The 19,602-nt window shown below is 42.5% G+C and overlaps 37 non-coding genes across 37 annotated transcripts; all 37 read left to right on the top strand.

Annotated features, from left to right (window-relative positions):
* The first annotated feature begins 15 nt into the window (after positions 1-15).
* Positions 16-134, top strand: LOC140024365 (5S ribosomal RNA). Its single transcript, XR_011828338.1, has one exon. It is a non-coding gene; the product is annotated as a 5S ribosomal RNA (ribosomal RNA).
* Positions 135-550: 416 nt separating this feature from the next.
* On the top strand, positions 551-669 carry LOC140022252 (5S ribosomal RNA). Its single transcript, XR_011826234.1, has one exon. It is a non-coding gene; the product is annotated as a 5S ribosomal RNA (ribosomal RNA).
* A 416-nt stretch (positions 670-1,085) lies between these two features.
* LOC140031724 (5S ribosomal RNA) lies at positions 1,086-1,204 on the top strand. The gene has a single exon (XR_011835647.1). It is a non-coding gene; the product is annotated as a 5S ribosomal RNA (ribosomal RNA).
* Positions 1,205-1,620: 416 nt separating this feature from the next.
* On the top strand, positions 1,621-1,739 carry LOC140022253 (5S ribosomal RNA). The gene has a single exon (XR_011826235.1). It is a non-coding gene; the product is annotated as a 5S ribosomal RNA (ribosomal RNA).
* A 416-nt stretch (positions 1,740-2,155) lies between these two features.
* LOC140031725 (5S ribosomal RNA) lies at positions 2,156-2,274 on the top strand. Its single transcript, XR_011835648.1, has one exon. It is a non-coding gene; the product is annotated as a 5S ribosomal RNA (ribosomal RNA).
* A 412-nt stretch (positions 2,275-2,686) lies between these two features.
* On the top strand, positions 2,687-2,805 carry LOC140024530 (5S ribosomal RNA). The gene has a single exon (XR_011828504.1). It is a non-coding gene; the product is annotated as a 5S ribosomal RNA (ribosomal RNA).
* Positions 2,806-3,221: 416 nt separating this feature from the next.
* LOC140031726 (5S ribosomal RNA) lies at positions 3,222-3,340 on the top strand. The gene has a single exon (XR_011835649.1). It is a non-coding gene; the product is annotated as a 5S ribosomal RNA (ribosomal RNA).
* A 412-nt stretch (positions 3,341-3,752) lies between these two features.
* On the top strand, positions 3,753-3,871 carry LOC140022254 (5S ribosomal RNA). The gene has a single exon (XR_011826236.1). It is a non-coding gene; the product is annotated as a 5S ribosomal RNA (ribosomal RNA).
* A 415-nt stretch (positions 3,872-4,286) lies between these two features.
* Positions 4,287-4,405, top strand: LOC140031727 (5S ribosomal RNA). The gene has a single exon (XR_011835650.1). It is a non-coding gene; the product is annotated as a 5S ribosomal RNA (ribosomal RNA).
* Positions 4,406-4,817: 412 nt separating this feature from the next.
* On the top strand, positions 4,818-4,936 carry LOC140022256 (5S ribosomal RNA). Its single transcript, XR_011826238.1, has one exon. It is a non-coding gene; the product is annotated as a 5S ribosomal RNA (ribosomal RNA).
* A 416-nt stretch (positions 4,937-5,352) lies between these two features.
* Positions 5,353-5,471, top strand: LOC140031728 (5S ribosomal RNA). The gene has a single exon (XR_011835651.1). It is a non-coding gene; the product is annotated as a 5S ribosomal RNA (ribosomal RNA).
* A 412-nt stretch (positions 5,472-5,883) lies between these two features.
* On the top strand, positions 5,884-6,002 carry LOC140024007 (5S ribosomal RNA). The gene has a single exon (XR_011827974.1). It is a non-coding gene; the product is annotated as a 5S ribosomal RNA (ribosomal RNA).
* A 415-nt stretch (positions 6,003-6,417) lies between these two features.
* Positions 6,418-6,536, top strand: LOC140031730 (5S ribosomal RNA). The gene has a single exon (XR_011835653.1). It is a non-coding gene; the product is annotated as a 5S ribosomal RNA (ribosomal RNA).
* Positions 6,537-6,947: 411 nt separating this feature from the next.
* Positions 6,948-7,066, top strand: LOC140022257 (5S ribosomal RNA). Its single transcript, XR_011826239.1, has one exon. It is a non-coding gene; the product is annotated as a 5S ribosomal RNA (ribosomal RNA).
* Positions 7,067-7,484: 418 nt separating this feature from the next.
* On the top strand, positions 7,485-7,603 carry LOC140022258 (5S ribosomal RNA). Its single transcript, XR_011826240.1, has one exon. It is a non-coding gene; the product is annotated as a 5S ribosomal RNA (ribosomal RNA).
* Positions 7,604-8,018: 415 nt separating this feature from the next.
* On the top strand, positions 8,019-8,137 carry LOC140031731 (5S ribosomal RNA). Its single transcript, XR_011835654.1, has one exon. It is a non-coding gene; the product is annotated as a 5S ribosomal RNA (ribosomal RNA).
* A 411-nt stretch (positions 8,138-8,548) lies between these two features.
* Positions 8,549-8,667, top strand: LOC140022259 (5S ribosomal RNA). The gene has a single exon (XR_011826241.1). It is a non-coding gene; the product is annotated as a 5S ribosomal RNA (ribosomal RNA).
* A 418-nt stretch (positions 8,668-9,085) lies between these two features.
* On the top strand, positions 9,086-9,204 carry LOC140022260 (5S ribosomal RNA). Its single transcript, XR_011826242.1, has one exon. It is a non-coding gene; the product is annotated as a 5S ribosomal RNA (ribosomal RNA).
* Positions 9,205-9,620: 416 nt separating this feature from the next.
* LOC140031732 (5S ribosomal RNA) lies at positions 9,621-9,739 on the top strand. The gene has a single exon (XR_011835655.1). It is a non-coding gene; the product is annotated as a 5S ribosomal RNA (ribosomal RNA).
* A 416-nt stretch (positions 9,740-10,155) lies between these two features.
* LOC140022261 (5S ribosomal RNA) lies at positions 10,156-10,274 on the top strand. The gene has a single exon (XR_011826243.1). It is a non-coding gene; the product is annotated as a 5S ribosomal RNA (ribosomal RNA).
* Positions 10,275-10,690: 416 nt separating this feature from the next.
* LOC140031733 (5S ribosomal RNA) lies at positions 10,691-10,809 on the top strand. The gene has a single exon (XR_011835656.1). It is a non-coding gene; the product is annotated as a 5S ribosomal RNA (ribosomal RNA).
* A 412-nt stretch (positions 10,810-11,221) lies between these two features.
* LOC140024531 (5S ribosomal RNA) lies at positions 11,222-11,340 on the top strand. The gene has a single exon (XR_011828505.1). It is a non-coding gene; the product is annotated as a 5S ribosomal RNA (ribosomal RNA).
* Positions 11,341-11,756: 416 nt separating this feature from the next.
* LOC140031734 (5S ribosomal RNA) lies at positions 11,757-11,875 on the top strand. The gene has a single exon (XR_011835657.1). It is a non-coding gene; the product is annotated as a 5S ribosomal RNA (ribosomal RNA).
* Positions 11,876-12,287: 412 nt separating this feature from the next.
* LOC140022262 (5S ribosomal RNA) lies at positions 12,288-12,406 on the top strand. Its single transcript, XR_011826244.1, has one exon. It is a non-coding gene; the product is annotated as a 5S ribosomal RNA (ribosomal RNA).
* A 415-nt stretch (positions 12,407-12,821) lies between these two features.
* On the top strand, positions 12,822-12,940 carry LOC140031735 (5S ribosomal RNA). Its single transcript, XR_011835658.1, has one exon. It is a non-coding gene; the product is annotated as a 5S ribosomal RNA (ribosomal RNA).
* Positions 12,941-13,352: 412 nt separating this feature from the next.
* LOC140022263 (5S ribosomal RNA) lies at positions 13,353-13,471 on the top strand. Its single transcript, XR_011826245.1, has one exon. It is a non-coding gene; the product is annotated as a 5S ribosomal RNA (ribosomal RNA).
* A 416-nt stretch (positions 13,472-13,887) lies between these two features.
* On the top strand, positions 13,888-14,006 carry LOC140031736 (5S ribosomal RNA). Its single transcript, XR_011835659.1, has one exon. It is a non-coding gene; the product is annotated as a 5S ribosomal RNA (ribosomal RNA).
* Positions 14,007-14,418: 412 nt separating this feature from the next.
* On the top strand, positions 14,419-14,537 carry LOC140024008 (5S ribosomal RNA). Its single transcript, XR_011827975.1, has one exon. It is a non-coding gene; the product is annotated as a 5S ribosomal RNA (ribosomal RNA).
* Positions 14,538-14,952: 415 nt separating this feature from the next.
* Positions 14,953-15,071, top strand: LOC140031737 (5S ribosomal RNA). Its single transcript, XR_011835660.1, has one exon. It is a non-coding gene; the product is annotated as a 5S ribosomal RNA (ribosomal RNA).
* A 411-nt stretch (positions 15,072-15,482) lies between these two features.
* Positions 15,483-15,601, top strand: LOC140022264 (5S ribosomal RNA). The gene has a single exon (XR_011826246.1). It is a non-coding gene; the product is annotated as a 5S ribosomal RNA (ribosomal RNA).
* Positions 15,602-16,019: 418 nt separating this feature from the next.
* LOC140022265 (5S ribosomal RNA) lies at positions 16,020-16,138 on the top strand. The gene has a single exon (XR_011826247.1). It is a non-coding gene; the product is annotated as a 5S ribosomal RNA (ribosomal RNA).
* A 415-nt stretch (positions 16,139-16,553) lies between these two features.
* LOC140031738 (5S ribosomal RNA) lies at positions 16,554-16,672 on the top strand. The gene has a single exon (XR_011835661.1). It is a non-coding gene; the product is annotated as a 5S ribosomal RNA (ribosomal RNA).
* Positions 16,673-17,083: 411 nt separating this feature from the next.
* LOC140022267 (5S ribosomal RNA) lies at positions 17,084-17,202 on the top strand. The gene has a single exon (XR_011826249.1). It is a non-coding gene; the product is annotated as a 5S ribosomal RNA (ribosomal RNA).
* Positions 17,203-17,620: 418 nt separating this feature from the next.
* LOC140022268 (5S ribosomal RNA) lies at positions 17,621-17,739 on the top strand. Its single transcript, XR_011826250.1, has one exon. It is a non-coding gene; the product is annotated as a 5S ribosomal RNA (ribosomal RNA).
* A 416-nt stretch (positions 17,740-18,155) lies between these two features.
* Positions 18,156-18,274, top strand: LOC140031739 (5S ribosomal RNA). Its single transcript, XR_011835662.1, has one exon. It is a non-coding gene; the product is annotated as a 5S ribosomal RNA (ribosomal RNA).
* Positions 18,275-18,690: 416 nt separating this feature from the next.
* On the top strand, positions 18,691-18,809 carry LOC140022269 (5S ribosomal RNA). The gene has a single exon (XR_011826251.1). It is a non-coding gene; the product is annotated as a 5S ribosomal RNA (ribosomal RNA).
* Positions 18,810-19,225: 416 nt separating this feature from the next.
* On the top strand, positions 19,226-19,344 carry LOC140031741 (5S ribosomal RNA). Its single transcript, XR_011835664.1, has one exon. It is a non-coding gene; the product is annotated as a 5S ribosomal RNA (ribosomal RNA).
* The last annotated feature ends 258 nt before the right edge of the window (positions 19,345-19,602 follow it).

Genomic DNA, 19,602 nt, shown 5'->3' on the forward strand with positions numbered 1-19,602 from the left:
CGAAAGGAATATGGCGGGTGCGATCATACCAGCACTAATGCACCGAATCCCATCAGAACATCGAAATTAAGCGTGTTTGGGCGAGAGTAGTACTTGGATTGGTGACCCCCTGGGAAGTCCTCGTGTTGCACCCCTCTCTTTTTTGTTTCGAAATCCAAATTTCCTATTCGTTCTTTATCCTGTAGTAATTTAGCTCCGTCGGAACGATTGCTTAATATTTTGCTTCTTGTCGAAGCGTGAAGGAGGATCTGAAGGCGCGAGACAAATCAGGAACGGTACGGCTCGATCAAAGCCCGGATCGTCGCTCAAATTTGTCGGCGCAAATGTATCAGCGCAAGCGTGAAGGATTGATTTCATGATAATTTAGAGTTGCGGGATGATGGAAAAAAACAGGGGGCAAATCAATAACAAAAAAAAATATGAAAGCAAATAAATAAAAGGATAATAGGAAAATGCTTGAATTGACGCTTAAAATGAATTTCGATCTAGAAAAGCCACACTGCTTCGCAGGACGGGGTAGTTTAAAAGAATAAAGCGAAAGGAATATGGCGGGTGCGATCATACCAGCACTAATGCACCGGATCCCATCAGAACTTCGAAATTAAGCGTGTTTGGGCGAGAGTAGTACTTGGATTGGTGACCCCCTGGGAAGTCCTCGTGTTGCACCCCTCTCTCTTTTGTTTCGAAATCCAAATTTCCTATTCGTTCTTTATCCTGCAGTAATTTAGCTCCGTCGGAACGATTGCTTAATATTTTGCTTCTTGTCGAAGCGTGAAGGAGGATCTGAAGGCGCGATACAAATCAGGAACGGTACGGCTCGATCAAAGCCCGGATCGTCGCTCAAATTTGTCGGCGCAAATGTATCAGCGCAAGCGTGAATGATTGATTTCATGATAATTTAGAGTTGCGGGATGATGGAAAAAAACAGGGGGCAAATCAATAACAAAAAAAAATATGAAAGCAAATAAATAAAAGGATAATAGGAAAATGCTTGAATTGACGCTTAAAATGAATTTCGGTCTAGAAAAGCCACACTGCTTCGCAGGACGGGGTAGTTTAAAAGAATAAAGCGAAAGGAACATGGCGGGTGCGATCATACCAGCACTAATGCACCGGATCCCATCAGAACTCCGAAGTTAAGCATGCTTGGGCGAGAGTAGTACTAGGATGGGTGACCCCCTGGGAAGTCCTCTTGTTGCACCCCTCTCTTTTTTGTTTCGAAATCCAAATTTCCTATTCGTTCTTTATCCTGTAGTAATTTAGCTCCGTCGGAACGATTGCTTAATATTTTGCTTCTTGTCGAAGCGTGAAGGAGGATCTGAAGGCGCGAGACAAATCAGGAACGGTACGGCTCGATCAAAGCCCGGATCGTCGCTCAAATTTGTCGGCGCAAATGTATCAGCGCAAGCGTGAAGGATTGATTTCATGATAATTTAGAGTTGCGGGATGATGGAAAAAAACAGGGGGCAAATCAATAACAAAAAAAAATATGAAAGCAAATAAATAAAAGGATAATAGGAAAATGCTTGAATTGACGCTTAAAATGAATTTCGATCTAGAAAAGCCACACTGCTTCGCAGGACGGGGTAGTTTAAAAGAATAAAGCGAAAGGAATATGGCGGGTGCGATCATACCAGCACTAATGCACCGGATCCCATCAGAACTTCGAAATTAAGCGTGTTTGGGCGAGAGTAGTACTTGGATTGGTGACCCCCTGGGAAGTCCTCGTGTTGCACCCCTCTCTCTTTTGTTTCGAAATCCAAATTTCCTATTCGTTCTTTATCCTGCAGTAATTTAGCTCCGTCGGAACGATTGCTTAATATTTTGCTTCTTGTCGAAGCGTGAAGGAGGATCTGAAGGCGCGATACAAATCAGGAACGGTACGGCTCGATCAAAGCCCGGATCGTCGCTCAAATTTGTCGGCGCAAATGTATCAGCGCAAGCGTGAATGATTGATTTCATGATAATTTAGAGTTGCGGGATGATGGAAAAAAACAGGGGGCAAATCAATAACAAAAAAAAATATGAAAGCAAATAAATAAAAGGATAATAGGAAAATGCTTGAATTGACGCTTAAAATGAATTTCGGTCTAGAAAAGCCACACTGCTTCGCAGGACGGGGTAGTTTAAAAGAATAAAGCGAAAGGAACATGGCGGGTGCGATCATACCAGCACTAATGCACCGGATCCCATCAGAACTCCGAAGTTAAGCATGCTTGGGCGAGAGTAGTACTAGGATGGGTGACCCCCTGGGAAGTCCTCTTGTTGCACCCCTCTCTTTTTTGTTTCGAAATTCAAATTTTCTATTCGTTCTTTATCCTGTAGTAATTTAGGTCCTTCGGAACGATTGCTTTATATTTTGCTTCTTCTCGAAGCATGAAGGCGGATCTGAAGCGAGACAAATCAGGAACGGTACGGCTCGATCAAAGCCCGAATCGTCGCTCAAATTTGTCGGCGCAAATGTATCAGCGCAAGCGTGAAGGATTGATTTCATGATAATTTAGAGTTGCGGGATAATGGAAAAAAACAGGGGGCAAATCAATATAAAAAAAATTATGAAAGCAAATAAATAAAAGGATAATAGGAAAATGCTTGAATTGACGCTTAAAATGAATTTTGGTCTAGAAAAGCCACACTGCTTCGCAGGACGGGGTAGTTTAAAAGAATAAAGCGAAAGGAATATGGCGGGTGCGATCATACCAGCACTAATGCACCGGATCCCATCAGAACATCGAAATTAAGCGTGTTTGGGCGAGAGTAGTACTTGGATTGGTGACCCCCTGGGAAGTCCTCGTGTTGCACCCCTCTCTTTTTTGTTTCGAAATCCAAATTTCCTATTCGTTCTTTATCCTGTAGTAATTTAGCTCATTCGGAACGATTGCTTAATATTTTGCTTCTTGTCGAAGCGTGAAGGAGGATCTGAAGGCGCGAGACAAATCAGGAACGGTACGGCTCGATCAAAGCCCGGATCGTCGCTCAAATTTGTCGGCGCAAATGTATCAGCGCAAGCGTGAAGGATTGATTTCATGATAATTTAGAGTTGCGGGATGATGGAAAAAAACAGGGGGCAAATCAATAACAAAAAAAAATATGAAAGCAAATAAATAAAAGGATAATAGGAAAATGCTTGAATTGACGCTTAAAATGAATTTCGGTCTAGAAAAGCCACACTGCTTCGCAGGACGGGGTAGTTTAAAAGAATAAAGCGAAAGGAACATGGCGGGTGCGATCATACCAGCACTAATGCACCGGATCCCATCAGAACTCCGAAGTTAAGCATGCTTGGGCGAGAGTAGTACTAGGATGGGTGACCCCCTGGGAAGTCCTCTTGTTGCACCCCTCTCTTTTTTGTTTCGAAATTCAAATTTTCTATTCGTTCTTTATCCTGTAGTAATTTAGGTCCTTCGGAACGATTGCTTTATATTTTGCTTCTTCTCGAAGCATGAAGGAGGATCTGAAGCGAGACAAATCAGGAACGGTACGGCTCGATCAAAGCCCGAATCGTCGCTCAAATTTGTCGGCGCAAATGTATCAGCGCAAGCGTGAATGATTGATTTCATGATAATTTAGAGTTGCGGGATGATGGAAAAAAACAGGGGGCAAATCAATATAAAAAAAATTATGAAAGCAAATAAATAAAAGGATAATAGGAAAATGCTTGAATTGACGCTTAAAATGAATTTCGGTCTAGAAAAGCCACACTGCTTCGCAGGACGGGGTAGTTTAAAAGAATAAAGCGAAAGGAATATGGCGGGTGCGATCATACCAGCACTAATGCACCGGATCCCATCAGAACTTCGAAATTAAGCGTGTTTGGGCGAGAGTAGTACTTGGATTGGTGACCCCCTGGGAAGTCCTCGTGTTGCACCCCTCTCTTTTTTGTTTCGAAATCCAAATTTCCTATTCGTTCTTTATCCTGTAGTAATTTAGCTCCGTCGGAACGATTGCTTAATATTTTGCTTCTTGTCGAAGCGTGAAGGAGGATCTGAAGGCGCGAGACAAATCAGGAACGGTACGGCTCGATCAAAGCCCGGATCGTCGCTCAAATTTGTCGGCGCAAATGTATCAGCGCAAGCGTGAAGGATTGATTTCATGATAATTTAGAGTTGCGGGATGATGGAAAAAAACAGGGGGCAAATCAATAACAAAAAAAATATGAAAGCAAATAAATAAAAGGATAATAGGAAAATACTTGAATTGACGCTTAAAATGAATTTCGGTCTAGAAAAGCCACACTGCTTCGCAGGACGGGGTAGTTTAAAAGAATAAAGCGAAAGGAACATGGCGGGTGCGATCATACCAGCACTAATGCACCGGATCCCATCAGAACTCCGAAGTTAAGCATGCTTGGGCGAGAGTAGTACTAGGATGGGTGACCCCCTGGGAAGTCCTCTTGTTGCACCCCTCTCTTTTTTGTTTCGAAATTCAAATTTTCTATTCGTTCTTTATCCTGTAGTAATTTAGGTCCTTCGGAACGATTGCTTTATATTTTGCTTCTTCTCGAAGCATGAAGGCGGATCTGAAGCGAGACAAATCAGGAACGGTACGGCTCGATCAAAGCCCGAATCGTCGCTCAAATTTGTCGGCGCAAATGTATCAGCGCAAGCGTGAAGGATTGATTTCATGATAATTTAGAGTTGCGGGATGATGGAAAAAAACAGGGGGCAAATCAATATAAAAAAAATTATGAGAGCAAATAAATAAAAGGATAATAGGAAAATGCTTGAATTGACGCTTAAAATGAATTTCGGTCTAGAAAAGCCACACTGCTTCGCAGGACGGGGTAGTTTAAAAGAATAAAGCGAAAGGAATATGGCGGGTGCGATCATACCAGCACTAATGCACCGGATCCCATCAGAACTTCGAAATTAAGCGTGTTTGGGCGAGAGTAGTACTTGGATTGGTGACCCCCTGGGAAGTCCTCGTGTTGCACCCCTCTCTTTTTTGTTTCGAAATCCAAATTTCCTATTCGTTCTTTATCCTGTAGTAATTTAGCTCATTCGGAACGATTGCTTAATATTTTGCTTCTTGTCGAAGCGTGAAGGAGGATCTGAAGGTGCGAGACAAATCAGGAACGGTACGGCTCGATCAAAGCCCGGATCGTCGCTCAAATTTGTCGGCGCAAATGTATCAGCGCAAGCGTGAAGGATTGATTTCATGATAATTTAGAGTTGCGGGATGATGGAAAAAAACCGGGGGTAAATCAATAACAAAAAAAAATATGAAAGCAAATAAATAAAAGGATAATAGGAAAATGCTTGAATTGACGCTTAAAATGAATTTCGGTCTAGAAAAGCCACACTGCTTCGCAGGACGGGGTAGTTTAAAAGAATAAAGCGAAAGGAACATGGCGGGTGCGATCATACCAGCACTAATGCACCGGATCCCATCAGAACTCCGAAGTTAAGCATGCTTGGGCGAGAGTAGTACTAGGATGGGTGACCCCCTGGGAAGTCCTCTTGTTGCACCCCTCTCTTTTTTGTTTCGAAATTCAAATTTTCTATTCGTTCTTTATCCTGTAGTAATTTAGGTCCTTCGGAACGATTGCTTTATATTTTGCTTCTTCTCGAAGCATGAAGGAGGATCTGAAGCGAGACAAATCAGGAACGGTACGGCTCGATCAAAGCCCGAATCGTCGCTCAAATTTGTCGGCGCAAATGTATCAGCGAAAGCGTGAATGATTGATTTCATGATAATTTAGAGTTGCGGGATGATGGAAAAAAACAGGGGGCAAATCAATATAAAAAAAATTATGAAAGCAAATAAATAAAAGGATAATAGGAAAATGCTTGAATTGACGCTTAAAATGAATTTCGGTCTAGAAAAGCCACACTGCTTCGCAGGACGGGGTAGTTTAAAAGAATAAAGCGAAAGGAATATGGCGGGTGCGATCATACCAGCACTAATGCACCGGATCCCATCAGAACTTCAAAATTAAGCGTGTTTGGGCGAGAGTAGTACTTGGATTGGTGACCCCCTGGGAAGTCCTCGTGTTGCACCCCTCTCTTTTTTGTTTCGAAATCCAAATTTCCTATTCGTTCTTTATCCTGTAGTAATTTAGCTCCGTCGGAACGATTGCTTAATATTTTGCTTCTTGTCGAAGCGTGAAGGAGGATTTGAAGGCGCGAGACAAATCAGGAACGGTACGGCTCGATCAAAGCCCGGATCGTCGCTCAAATTTGTCGGCGCAAATGTATCAGCGCAAGCGTGAAGGATTGATTTCATGATAATTTAGAGTTGCGGGATGATGGAAAAAAACAGGGGGCAAATCAATAACAAAAAAAATATGAAAGCAAATAAATAAAAGGATAATAGGAAAATGCTTGAATTGACGCTTAAAATGAATTTCGGTCTAGAAAAGCCACACTGCTTCGCAGGACGGGGTAGTTTAAAAGAATAAAGCGAAAGGAACATGGCGGGTGCGATCATACCAGCACTAATGCACCGGATCCCATCAGAACTCCGAAGTTAAGCATGCTTGGGCGAGAGTAGTACTAGGATGGGTGACCCCCTGGGAAGTCCTCTTGTTGCACCCCTCTCTTTTTTGTTTCGAAATTCAAATTTTCTATTCGTTCTTTATCCTGTAGTAATTTAGGTCCTTCGGAACGATTGCTTTATATTTTGCTTCTTCTCGAAGCATGAAGGCGGATCTGAAGCGAGACAAATCAGGAACGGTACGGCTCGATCAAAGCCCGAATCGTCGCTCAAATTTGTCGGCGCAAATGTATCAGCGCAAGCGTGAAGGATTGATTTCATGATAATTTACAGTTGCGGGATGATGGAAAAAAACAGGGGGCAAATCAATATAAAAAAAATTATGAGAGCAAATAAATAAAAGGATAATAGGAAAATGCTTGAATTGACGCTTAAAATGAATTTCGGTCTAGAAAAGCCACACTGCTTCGCAGGACGGGTAGTTTAAAAGAATAAAGCGAAAGGAATATGGCGGGTGCGATCATACCAGCACTAATGCACCGGATCCCATCAGAACTTCGAAATTAAGCGTGTTTGGGCGAGAGTAGTACTTGGATTGGTGACCCCCTGGGAAGTCCTCGTGTTGCACCCCCCTCTTTTTTGTTTCGAAATCCAAATTTTTCCTATTCGTTCTTTATCCTGTAGTAATTTAGCTCCGTCGGAACGATTGCTTAATATTTTGCTTCTTGTCGAAGCGTGAAGGAGGATATGAAGGCGCGAGACAAATCAGGAACGGTACGGCTCGATCAAAGCCCGGATCGTCGCTCAAATTTGTCGGCGCAAATGTATCAGCGCAAGCGTGAAGGATTGATTTCATGATAATTTAGAGTTGTGGGATGATGGAAAAAAACAGGGGGCAAATCAATAACAAAAAAAAATATGAAAGCAAATAAATAAAAGGATAATAGGAAAATGCTTGAATTGACGCTTAAAATGAATTTCGGTCTAGAAAAGCCACACTGCTTCGCAGGACGGGGTAGTTTAAAAGAATAAAGCGAAAGGAATATGGTGGGTGCGATCATACCAGCACTAATGCACCGGATCCCATCAGAACTTCGAAATTAAGCGTGTTTGGGCGAGAGTAGTACTTGGATTGGTGACCCCCTGGGAAGTCCTCGTGTTGCACCCCTCTCTTTTTTGTTTCGAAATCCAAATTTCCTATTCGTTCTTTATCCTGTAGTAATTTAGCTCCGTCGGAACGATTGCTTAATATTTTGCTTCTTGTCGAAGCGTGAAGGAGGATCTGAAGGCGCGAGACAAATCAGGAACGGTACGGCTCGATCAAAGCCCGGATCGTCGCTCAAATTTGTCGGCGCAAATGTATCAGCGCAAGCGTGAAGGATTGATTTCATGATAATTTAGAGTTGCGGGATGATGGAAAAAAACAGGGGGCAAATCAATAACAAAAAAAATATGAAAGCAAATAAATAAAAGGATAATAGGAAAATGCTTGAATTGACGCTTAAAATGAATTTCGGTCTAGAAAAGCCACACTGCTTCGCAGGACGGGGTAGTTTAAAAGAATAAAGCGAAAGGAACATGGCGGGTGCGATCATACCAGCACTAATGCACCGGATCCCATCAGAACTCCGAAGTTAAGCATGCTTGGGCGAGAGTAGTACTAGGATGGGTGACCCCCTGGGAAGTCCTCTTGTTGCACCCCTCTCTTTTTTGTTTCGAAATTCAAATTTTCTATTCGTTCTTTATCCTGTAGTAATTTAGGTCCTTCGGAACGATTGCTTTATATTTTGCTTCTTCTCGAAGCATGAAGGCGGATCTGAAGCGAGACAAATCAGGAACGGTACGGCTCGATCAAAGCCCGAATCGTCGCTCAAATTTGTCGGCGCAAATGTATCAGCGCAAGCGTGAAGGATTGATTTCATGATAATTTACAGTTGCGGGATGATGGAAAAAAACAGGGGGCAAATCAATATAAAAAAAATTATGAGAGCAAATAAATAAAAGGATAATAGGAAAATGCTTGAATTGACGCTTAAAATGAATTTCGGTCTAGAAAAGCCACACTGCTTCGCAGGACGGGTAGTTTAAAAGAATAAAGCGAAAGGAATATGGCGGGTGCGATCATACCAGCACTAATGCACCGGATCCCATCAGAACTTCGAAATTAAGCGTGTTTGGGCGAGAGTAGTACTTGGATTGGTGACCCCCTGGGAAGTCCTCGTGTTGCACCCCCCTCTTTTTTGTTTCGAAATCCAAATTTTTCCTATTCGTTCTTTATCCTGTAGTAATTTAGCTCCGTCGGAACGATTGCTTAATATTTTGCTTCTTGTCGAAGCGTGAAGGAGGATCTGAAGGCGCGAGACAAATCAGGAACGGTACGGCTCGATCAAAGCCCGGATCGTCGCTCAAATTTGTCGGCGCAAATGTATCAGCGCAAGCGTGAAGGATTGATTTCATGATAATTTAGAGTTGCGGGATGATGGAAAAAAACAGGGGGCAAATCAATAACAAAAAAAAATATGAAAGCAAATAAATAAAAGGATAATAGGAAAATGCTTGAATTGACGCTTAAAATGAATTTCGATCTAGAAAAGCCACACTGCTTCGCAGGACGGGGTAGTTTAAAAGAATAAAGCGAAAGGAATATGGCGGGTGCGATCATACCAGCACTAATGCACCGGATCCCATCAGAACTTCGAAATTAAGCGTGTTTGGGCGAGAGTAGTACTTGGATTGGTGACCCCCTGGGAAGTCCTCGTGTTGCACCCCTCTCTCTTTTGTTTCGAAATCCAAATTTCCTATTCGTTCTTTATCCTGCAGTAATTTAGCTCCGTCGGAACGATTGCTTAATATTTTGCTTCTTGTCGAAGCGTGAAGGAGGATCTGAAGGCGCGAGACAAATCAGGAACGGTACGGCTCGATCAAAGCCCGGATCGTCGCTCAAATTTGTCGGCGCAAATGTATCAGCGCAAGCGTGAAGGATTGATTTCATGATAATTTAGAGTTGCGGGATGATGGAAAAAAACAGGGGGCAAATCAATAACAAAAAAAAATATGAAAGCAAATAAATAAAAGGATAATAGGAAAATGCTTGAATTGACGCTTAAAATGAATTTCGGTCTAGAAAAGCCACACTGCTTCGCAGGACGGGGTAGTTTAAAAGAATAAAGCGAAAGGAACATGGCGGGTGCGATCATACCAGCACTAATGCACCGGATCCCATCAGAACTCCGAAGTTAAGCATGCTTGGGCGAGAGTAGTACTAGGATGGGTGACCCCCTGGGAAGTCCTCTTGTTGCACCCCTCTCTTTTTTGTTTCGAAATCCAAATTTCCTATTCGTTCTTTATCCTGTAGTAATTTAGCTCCGTCGGAACGATTGCTTAATATTTTGCTTCTTGTCGAAGCGTGAAGGAGGATCTGAAGGCGCGAGACAAATCAGGAACGGTACGGCTCGATCAAAGCCCGGATCGTCGCTCAAATTTGTCGGCGCAAATGTATCAGCGCAAGCGTGAAGGATTGATTTCATGATAATTTAGAGTTGCGGGATGATGGAAAAAAACAGGGGGCAAATCAATAACAAAAAAAAATATGAAAGCAAATAAATAAAAGGATAATAGGAAAATGCTTGAATTGACGCTTAAAATGAATTTCGATCTAGAAAAGCCACACTGCTTCGCAGGACGGGGTAGTTTAAAAGAATAAAGCGAAAGGAATATGGCGGGTGCGATCATACCAGCACTAATGCACCGGATCCCATCAGAACTTCGAAATTAAGCGTGTTTGGGCGAGAGTAGTACTTGGATTGGTGACCCCCTGGGAAGTCCTCGTGTTGCACCCCTCTCTCTTTTGTTTCGAAATCCAAATTTCCTATTCGTTCTTTATCCTGCAGTAATTTAGCTCCGTCGGAACGATTGCTTAATATTTTGCTTCTTGTCGAAGCGTGAAGGAGGATCTGAAGGCGCGATACAAATCAGGAACGGTACGGCTCGATCAAAGCCCGGATCGTCGCTCAAATTTGTCGGCGCAAATGTATCAGCGCAAGCGTGAATGATTGATTTCATGATAATTTAGAGTTGCGGGATGATGGAAAAAAACAGGGGGCAAATCAATAACAAAAAAAAATATGAAAGCAAATAAATAAAAGGATAATAGGAAAATGCTTGAATTGACGCTTAAAATGAATTTCGGTCTAGAAAAGCCACACTGCTTCGCAGGACGGGGTAGTTTAAAAGAATAAAGCGAAAGGAACATGGCGGGTGCGATCATACCAGCACTAATGCACCGGATCCCATCAGAACTCCGAAGTTAAGCATGCTTGGGCGAGAGTAGTACTAGGATGGGTGACCCCCTGGGAAGTCCTCTTGTTGCACCCCTCTCTTTTTTGTTTCGAAATTCAAATTTTCTATTCGTTCTTTATCCTGTAGTAATTTAGGTCCTTCGGAACGATTGCTTTATATTTTGCTTCTTCTCGAAGCATGAAGGCGGATCTGAAGCGAGACAAATCAGGAACGGTACGGCTCGATCAAAGCCCGAATCGTCGCTCAAATTTGTCGGCGCAAATGTATCAGCGCAAGCGTGAAGGATTGATTTCATGATAATTTAGAGTTGCGGGATAATGGAAAAAAACAGGGGGCAAATCAATATAAAAAAAATTATGAAAGCAAATAAATAAAAGGATAATAGGAAAATGCTTGAATTGACGCTTAAAATGAATTTTGGTCTAGAAAAGCCACACTGCTTCGCAGGACGGGGTAGTTTAAAAGAATAAAGCGAAAGGAATATGGCGGGTGCGATCATACCAGCACTAATGCACCGGATCCCATCAGAACATCGAAATTAAGCGTGTTTGGGCGAGAGTAGTACTTGGATTGGTGACCCCCTGGGAAGTCCTCGTGTTGCACCCCTCTCTTTTTTGTTTCGAAATCCAAATTTCCTATTCGTTCTTTATCCTGTAGTAATTTAGCTCATTCGGAACGATTGCTTAATATTTTGCTTCTTGTCGAAGCGTGAAGGAGGATCTGAAGGCGCGAGACAAATCAGGAACGGTACGGCTCGATCAAAGCCCGGATCGTCGCTCAAATTTGTCGGCGCAAATGTATCAGCGCAAGCGTGAAGGATTGATTTCATGATAATTTAGAGTTGCGGGATGATGGAAAAAAACAGGGGGCAAATCAATAACAAAAAAAAATATGAAAGCAAATAAATAAAAGGATAATAGGAAAATGCTTGAATTGACGCTTAAAATGAATTTCGGTCTAGAAAAGCCACACTGCTTCGCAGGACGGGGTAGTTTAAAAGAATAAAGCGAAAGGAACATGGCGGGTGCGATCATACCAGCACTAATGCACCGGATCCCATCAGAACTCCGAAGTTAAGCATGCTTGGGCGAGAGTAGTACTAGGATGGGTGACCCCCTGGGAAGTCCTCTTGTTGCACCCCTCTCTTTTTTGTTTCGAAATTCAAATTTTCTATTCGTTCTTTATCCTGTAGTAATTTAGGTCCTTCGGAACGATTGCTTTATATTTTGCTTCTTCTCGAAGCATGAAGGAGGATCTGAAGCGAGACAAATCAGGAACGGTACGGCTCGATCAAAGCCCGAATCGTCGCTCAAATTTGTCGGCGCAAATGTATCAGCGCAAGCGTGAATGATTGATTTCATGATAATTTAGAGTTGCGGGATGATGGAAAAAAACAGGGGGCAAATCAATATAAAAAAAATTATGAAAGCAAATAAATAAAAGGATAATAGGAAAATGCTTGAATTGACGCTTAAAATGAATTTCGGTCTAGAAAAGCCACACTGCTTCGCAGGACGGGGTAGTTTAAAAGAATAAAGCGAAAGGAATATGGCGGGTGCGATCATACCAGCACTAATGCACCGGATCCCATCAGAACTTCGAAATTAAGCGTGTTTGGGCGAGAGTAGTACTTGGATTGGTGACCCCCTGGGAAGTCCTCGTGTTGCACCCCTCTCTTTTTTGTTTCGAAATCCAAATTTCCTATTCGTTCTTTATCCTGTAGTAATTTAGCTCCGTCGGAACGATTGCTTAATATTTTGCTTCTTGTCGAAGCGTGAAGGAGGATCTGAAGGCGCGAGACAAATCAGGAACGGTACGGCTCGATCAAAGCCCGGATCGTCGCTCAAATTTGTCGGCGCAAATGTATCAGCGCAAGCGTGAAGGATTGATTTCATGATAATTTAGAGTTGCGGGATGATGGAAAAAAACAGGGGGCAAATCAATAACAAAAAAAATATGAAAGCAAATAAATAAAAGGATAATAGGAAAATACTTGAATTGACGCTTAAAATGAATTTCGGTCTAGAAAAGCCACACTGCTTCGCAGGACGGGGTAGTTTAAAAGAATAAAGCGAAAGGAACATGGCGGGTGCGATCATACCAGCACTAATGCACCGGATCCCATCAGAACTCCGAAGTTAAGCATGCTTGGGCGAGAGTAGTACTAGGATGGGTGACCCCCTGGGAAGTCCTCTTGTTGCACCCCTCTCTTTTTTGTTTCGAAATTCAAATTTTCTATTCGTTCTTTATCCTGTAGTAATTTAGGTCCTTCGGAACGATTGCTTTATATTTTGCTTCTTCTCGAAGCATGAAGGCGGATCTGAAGCGAGACAAATCAGGAACGGTACGGCTCGATCAAAGCCCGAATCGTCGCTCAAATTTGTCGGCGCAAATGTATCAGCGCAAGCGTGAAGGATTGATTTCATGATAATTTAGAGTTGCGGGATGATGGAAAAAAACAGGGGGCAAATCAATATAAAAAAAATTATGAGAGCAAATAAATAAAAGGATAATAGGAAAATGCTTGAATTGACGCTTAAAATGAATTTCGGTCTAGAAAAGCCACACTGCTTCGCAGGACGGGGTAGTTTAAAAGAATAAAGCGAAAGGAATATGGCGGGTGCGATCATACCAGCACTAATGCACCGGATCCCATCAGAACTTCGAAATTAAGCGTGTTTGGGCGAGAGTAGTACTTGGATTGGTGACCCCCTGGGAAGTCCTCGTGTTGCACCCCTCTCTTTTTTGTTTCGAAATCCAAATTTCCTATTCGTTCTTTATCCTGTAGTAATTTAGCTCATTCGGAACGATTGCTTAATATTTTGCTTCTTGTCGAAGCGTGAAGGAGGATCTGAAGGTGCGAGACAAATCAGGAACGGTACGGCTCGATCAAAGCCCGGATCGTCGCTCAAATTTGTCGGCGCAAATGTATCAGCGCAAGCGTGAAGGATTGATTTCATGATAATTTAGAGTTGCGGGATGATGGAAAAAAACCGGGGGTAAATCAATAACAAAAAAAAATATGAAAGCAAATAAATAAAAGGATAATAGGAAAATGCTTGAATTGACGCTTAAAATGAATTTCGGTCTAGAAAAGCCACACTGCTTCGCAGGACGGGGTAGTTTAAAAGAATAAAGCGAAAGGAACATGGCGGGTGCGATCATACCAGCACTAATGCACCGGATCCCATCAGAACTCCGAAGTTAAGCATGCTTGGGCGAGAGTAGTACTAGGATGGGTGACCCCCTGGGAAGTCCTCTTGTTGCACCCCTCTCTTTTTTGTTTCGAAATTCAAATTTTCTATTCGTTCTTTATCCTGTAGTAATTTAGGTCCTTCGGAACGATTGCTTTATATTTTGCTTCTTCTCGAAGCATGAAGGAGGATCTGAAGCGAGACAAATCAGGAACGGTACGGCTCGATCAAAGCCCGAATCGTCGCTCAAATTTGTCGGCGCAAATGTATCAGCGAAAGCGTGAATGATTGATTTCATGATAATTTAGAGTTGCGGGATGATGGAAAAAAACAGGGGGCAAATCAATATAAAAAAAATTATGAAAGCAAATAAATAAAAGGATAATAGGAAAATGCTTGAATTGACGCTTAAAATGAATTTCGGTCTAGAAAAGCCACACTGCTTCGCAGGACGGGGTAGTTTAAAAGAATAAAGCGAAAGGAATATGGCGGGTGCGATCATACCAGCACTAATGCACCGGATCCCATCAGAACTTCAAAATTAAGCGTGTTTGGGCGAGAGTAGTACTTGGATTGGTGACCCCCTGGGAAGTCCTCGTGTTGCACCCCTCTCTTTTTTGTTTCGAAATCCAAATTTCCTATTCGTTCTTTATCCTGTAGTAATTTAGCTCCGTCGGAACGATTGCTTAATATTTTGCTTCTTGTCGAAGCGTGAAGGAGGATTTGAAGGCGCGAGACAAATCAGGAACGGTACGGCTCGATCAAAGCCCGGATCGTCGCTCAAATTTGTCGGCGCAAATGTATCAGCGCAAGCGTGAAGGATTGATTTCATGATAATTTAGAGTTGCGGGATGATGGAAAAAAACAGGGGGCAAATCAATAACAAAAAAAATATGAAAGCAAATAAATAAAAGGATAATAGGAAAATGCTTGAATTGACGCTTAAAATGAATTTCGGTCTAGAAAAGCCACACTGCTTCGCAGGACGGGGTAGTTTAAAAGAATAAAGCGAAAGGAACATGGCGGGTGCGATCATACCAGCACTAATGCACCGGATCCCATCAGAACTCCGAAGTTAAGCATGCTTGGGCGAGAGTAGTACTAGGATGGGTGACCCCCTGGGAAGTCCTCTTGTTGCACCCCTCTCTTTTTTGTTTCGAAATTCAAATTTTCTATTCGTTCTTTATCCTGTAGTAATTTAGGTCCTTCGGAACGATTGCTTTATATTTTGCTTCTTCTCGAAGCATGAAGGCGGATCTGAAGCGAGACAAATCAGGAACGGTACGGCTCGATCAAAGCCCGAATCGTCGCTCAAATTTGTCGGCGCAAATGTATCAGCGCAAGCGTGAAGGATTGATTTCATGATAATTTACAGTTGCGGGATGATGGAAAAAAACAGGGGGCAAATCAATATAAAAAAAATTATGAGAGCAAATAAATAAAAGGATAATAGGAAAATGCTTGAATTGACGCTTAAAATGAATTTCGGTCTAGAAAAGCCACACTGCTTCGCAGGACGGGTAGTTTAAAAGAATAAAGCGAAAGGAATATGGCGGGTGCGATCATACCAGCACTAATGCACCGGATCCCATCAGAACTTCGAAATTAAGCGTGTTTGGGCGAGAGTAGTACTTGGATTGGTGACCCCCTGGGAAGTCCTCGTGTTGCACCCCCCTCTTTTTTGTTTCGAAATCCAAATTTTTCCTATTCGTTCTTTATCCTGTAGTAATTTAGCTCCGTCGGAACGATTGCTTAATATTTTGCTTCTTGTCGAAGCGTGAAGGAGGATATGAAGGCGCGAGACAAATCAGGAACGGTACGGCTCGATCAAAGCCCGGATCGTCGCTCAAATTTGTCGGCGCAAATGTATCAGCGCAAGCGTGAAGGATTGATTTCATGATAATTTAGAGTTGTGGGATGATGGAAAAAAACAGGGGGCAAATCAATAACAAAAAAAAATATGAAAGCAAATAAATAAAAGGATAATAGGAAAATGCTTGAATTGACGCTTAAAATGAATTTCGGTCTAGAAAAGCCACACTGCTTCGCAGGACGGGGTAGTTTAAAAGAATAAAGCGAAAGGAATATGGTGGGTGCGATCATACCAGCACTAATGCACCGGATCCCATCAGAACTTCGAAATTAAGCGTGTTTGGGCGAGAGTAGTACTTGGATTGGTGACCCCCTGGGAAGTCCTCGTGTTGCACCCCTCTCTTTTTTGTTTCGAAATCCAAATTTCCTATTCGTTCTTTATCCTGTAGTAATTTAGCTCCGTCGGAACGATTGCTTAATATTTTGCTTCTTGTCGAAGCGTGAAGGAGGATCTGAAGGCGCGAGACAAATCAGGAACGGTACGGCTCGATCAAAGCCCGGATCGTCGCTCAAATTTGTCGGCGCAAATGTATCAGCGCAAGCGTGAAGGATTGATTTCATGATAATTTAGAGTTGCGGGATGATGGAAAAAAACAGGGGGCAAATCAATAACAAAAAAAATATGAAAGCAAATAAATAAAAGGATAATAGGAAAATGCTTGAATTGACGCTTAAAATGAATTTCGGTCTAGAAAAGCCACACTGCTTCGCAGGACGGGGTAGTTTAAAAGAATAAAGCGAAAGGAACATGGCGGGTGCGATCATACCAGCACTAATGCACCGGATCCCATCAGAACTCCGAAGTTAAGCATGCTTGGGCGAGAGTAGTACTAGGATGGGTGACCCCCTGGGAAGTCCTCTTGTTGCACCCCTCTCTTTTTTGTTTCGAAATTCAAATTTTCTATTCGTTCTTTATCCTGTAGTAATTTAGGTCCTTCGGAACGATTGCTTTATATTTTGCTTCTTCTCGAAGCATGAAGGCGGATCTGAAGCGAGACAAATCAGGAACGGTACGGCTCGATCAAAGCCCGAATCGTCGCTCAAATTTGTCGGCGCAAATGTATCAGCGCAAGCGTGAAGGATTGATTTCATGATAATTTACAGTTGCGGGATGATGGAAAAAAACAGGGGGCAAATCAATATAAAAAAAATTATGAGAGCAAATAAATAAAAGGATAATAGGAAAATGCTTGAATTGACGCTTAAAATGAATTTCGGTCTAGAAAAGCCACACTGCTTCGCAGGACGGGTAGTTTAAAAGAATAAAGCGAAAGGAATATGGCGGGTGCGATCATACCAGCACTAATGCACCGGATCCCATCAGAACTTCGAAATTAAGCGTGTTTGGGCGAGAGTAGTACTTGGATTGGTGACCCCCTGGGAAGTCCTCGTGTTGCACCCCCCTCTTTTTTGTTTCGAAATCCAAATTTTTCCTATTCGTTCTTTATCCTGTAGTAATTTAGCTCCGTCGGAACGATTGCTTAATATTTTGCTTCTTGTCGAAGCGTGAAGGAGGATCTGAAGGCGCGAGACAAATCAGGAACGGTACGGCTCGATCAAAGCCCGGATCGTCGCTCAAATTTGTCGGCGCAAATGTATCAGCGCAAGCGTGAAGGATTGATTTCATGATAATTTAGAGTTGCGGGATGATGGAAAAAAACAGGGGGCAAATCAATAACAAAAAAAAATATGAAAGCAAATAAATAAAAGGATAATAGGAAAATGCTTGAATTGACGCTTAAAATGAATTTCGATCTAGAAAAGCCACACTGCTTCGCAGGACGGGGTAGTTTAAAAGAATAAAGCGAAAGGAATATGGCGGGTGCGATCATACCAGCACTAATGCACCGGATCCCATCAGAACTTCGAAATTAAGCGTGTTTGGGCGAGAGTAGTACTTGGATTGGTGACCCCCTGGGAAGTCCTCGTGTTGCACCCCTCTCTCTTTTGTTTCGAAATCCAAATTTCCTATTCGTTCTTTATCCTGCAGTAATTTAGCTCCGTCGGAACGATTGCTTAATATTTTGCTTCTTGTCGAAGCGTGAAGGAGGATCTGAAGGCGCGAGACAAATCAGGAACGGTACGGCTCGATCAAAGCCCGGATCGTCGCTCAAATTTGTCGGCGCAAATGTATCAGCGCAAGCGTGAAGGATTGATTTCATGATAATTTAGAGTTGCGGGATGATGGAAAAAAACAGGGGGCAAATCAATAACAAAAAAAAATATGAAAGCAAATAAATAAAAGGATAATAGGAAAATGCTTGAATTGACGCTTAAAATGAATTTCGGTCTAGAAAAGCCACACTGCTTCGCAGGACGGGGTAGTTTAAAAGAATAAAGCGAAAGGAACATGGCGGGTGCGATCATACCAGCACTAATGCACCGGATCCCATCAGAACTCCGAAGTTAAGCATGCTTGGGCGAGAGTAGTACTAGGATGGGTGACCCCCTGGGAAGTCCTCTTGTTGCACCCCTCTCTTTTTTGTTTCGAAATCCAAATTTCCTATTCGTTCTTTATCCTGTAGTAATTTAGCTCCGTCGGAACGATTGCTTAATATTTTGCTTCTTGTCGAAGCGTGAAGGAGGATCTGAAGGCGCGAGACAAATCAGGAACGGTACGGCTCGATCAAAGCCCGGATCGTCGCTCAAATTTGTCGGCGCAAATGTATCAGCGCAAGCGTGAAGGATTGATTTCATGATAATTTAGAGTTGCGGGATGATGGAAAAAAACAGGGGGCAAATCAATAACAAAAAAAAATATGAAAGCAAATAAATAAAAGGATAATAGGAAAATGCTTGAATTGACGCTTAAAATGAATTTCGATCTAGAAAAGCCACACTGCTTCGCAGGACGGGGTAGTTTAAAAGAATAAAGCGAAAGGAATATGGCGGGTGCGATCATACCAGCACTAATGCACCGGATCCCATCAGAACTTCGAAATTAAGCGTGTTTGGGCGAGAGTAGTACTTGGATTGGTGACCCCCTGGGAAGTCCTCGTGTTGCACCCCTCTCTCTTTTGTTTCGAAATCCAAATTTCCTATTCGTTCTTTATCCTGCAGTAATTTAGCTCCGTCGGAACGATTGCTTAATATTTTGCTTCTTGTCGAAGCGTGAAGGAGGATCTGAAGGCGCGATACAAATCAGGAACGGTACGGCTCGATCAAAGCCCGGATCGTCGCTCAAATTTGTCGGCGCAAATGTATCAGCGCAAGCGTGAATGATTGATTTCATGATAATTTAGAGTTGCGGGATGATGGAAAAAAACAGGGGGCAAATCAATAACAAAAAAAAATATGAAAGCAAATAAATAAAAGGATAATAGGAAAATGCTTGAATTGACGCTTAAAATGAATTTCGGTCTAGAAAAGCCACACTGCTTCGCAGGACGGGGTAGTTTAAAAGAATAAAGCGAAAGGAACATGGCGGGTGCGATCATACCAGCACTAATGCACCGGATCCCATCAGAACTCCGAAGTTAAGCATGCTTGGGCGAGAGTAGTACTAGGATGGGTGACCCCCTGGGAAGTCCTCTTGTTGCACCCCTCTCTTTTTTGTTTCGAAATTCAAATTTTCTATTCGTTCTTTATCCTGTAGTAATTTAGGTCCTTCGGAACGATTGCTTTATATTTTGCTTCTTCTCGAAGCATGAAGGCGGATCTGAAGCGAGACAAATCAGGAACGGTACGGCTCGATCAAAGCCCGAATCGTCGCTCAAATTTGTCGGCGCAAATGTATCAGCGCAAGCGTGAAGGATTGATTTCATGATAATTTAGAGTTGCGGGATAATGGAAAAAAACAGGG

The sequence above is a fragment of the Coffea arabica genome, chromosome 11e (genome assembly GCF_036785885.1).
Source record: "Coffea arabica cultivar ET-39 chromosome 11e, Coffea Arabica ET-39 HiFi, whole genome shotgun sequence".
Taxonomy (NCBI): Eukaryota; Viridiplantae; Streptophyta; class Magnoliopsida; order Gentianales; family Rubiaceae; genus Coffea; species Coffea arabica.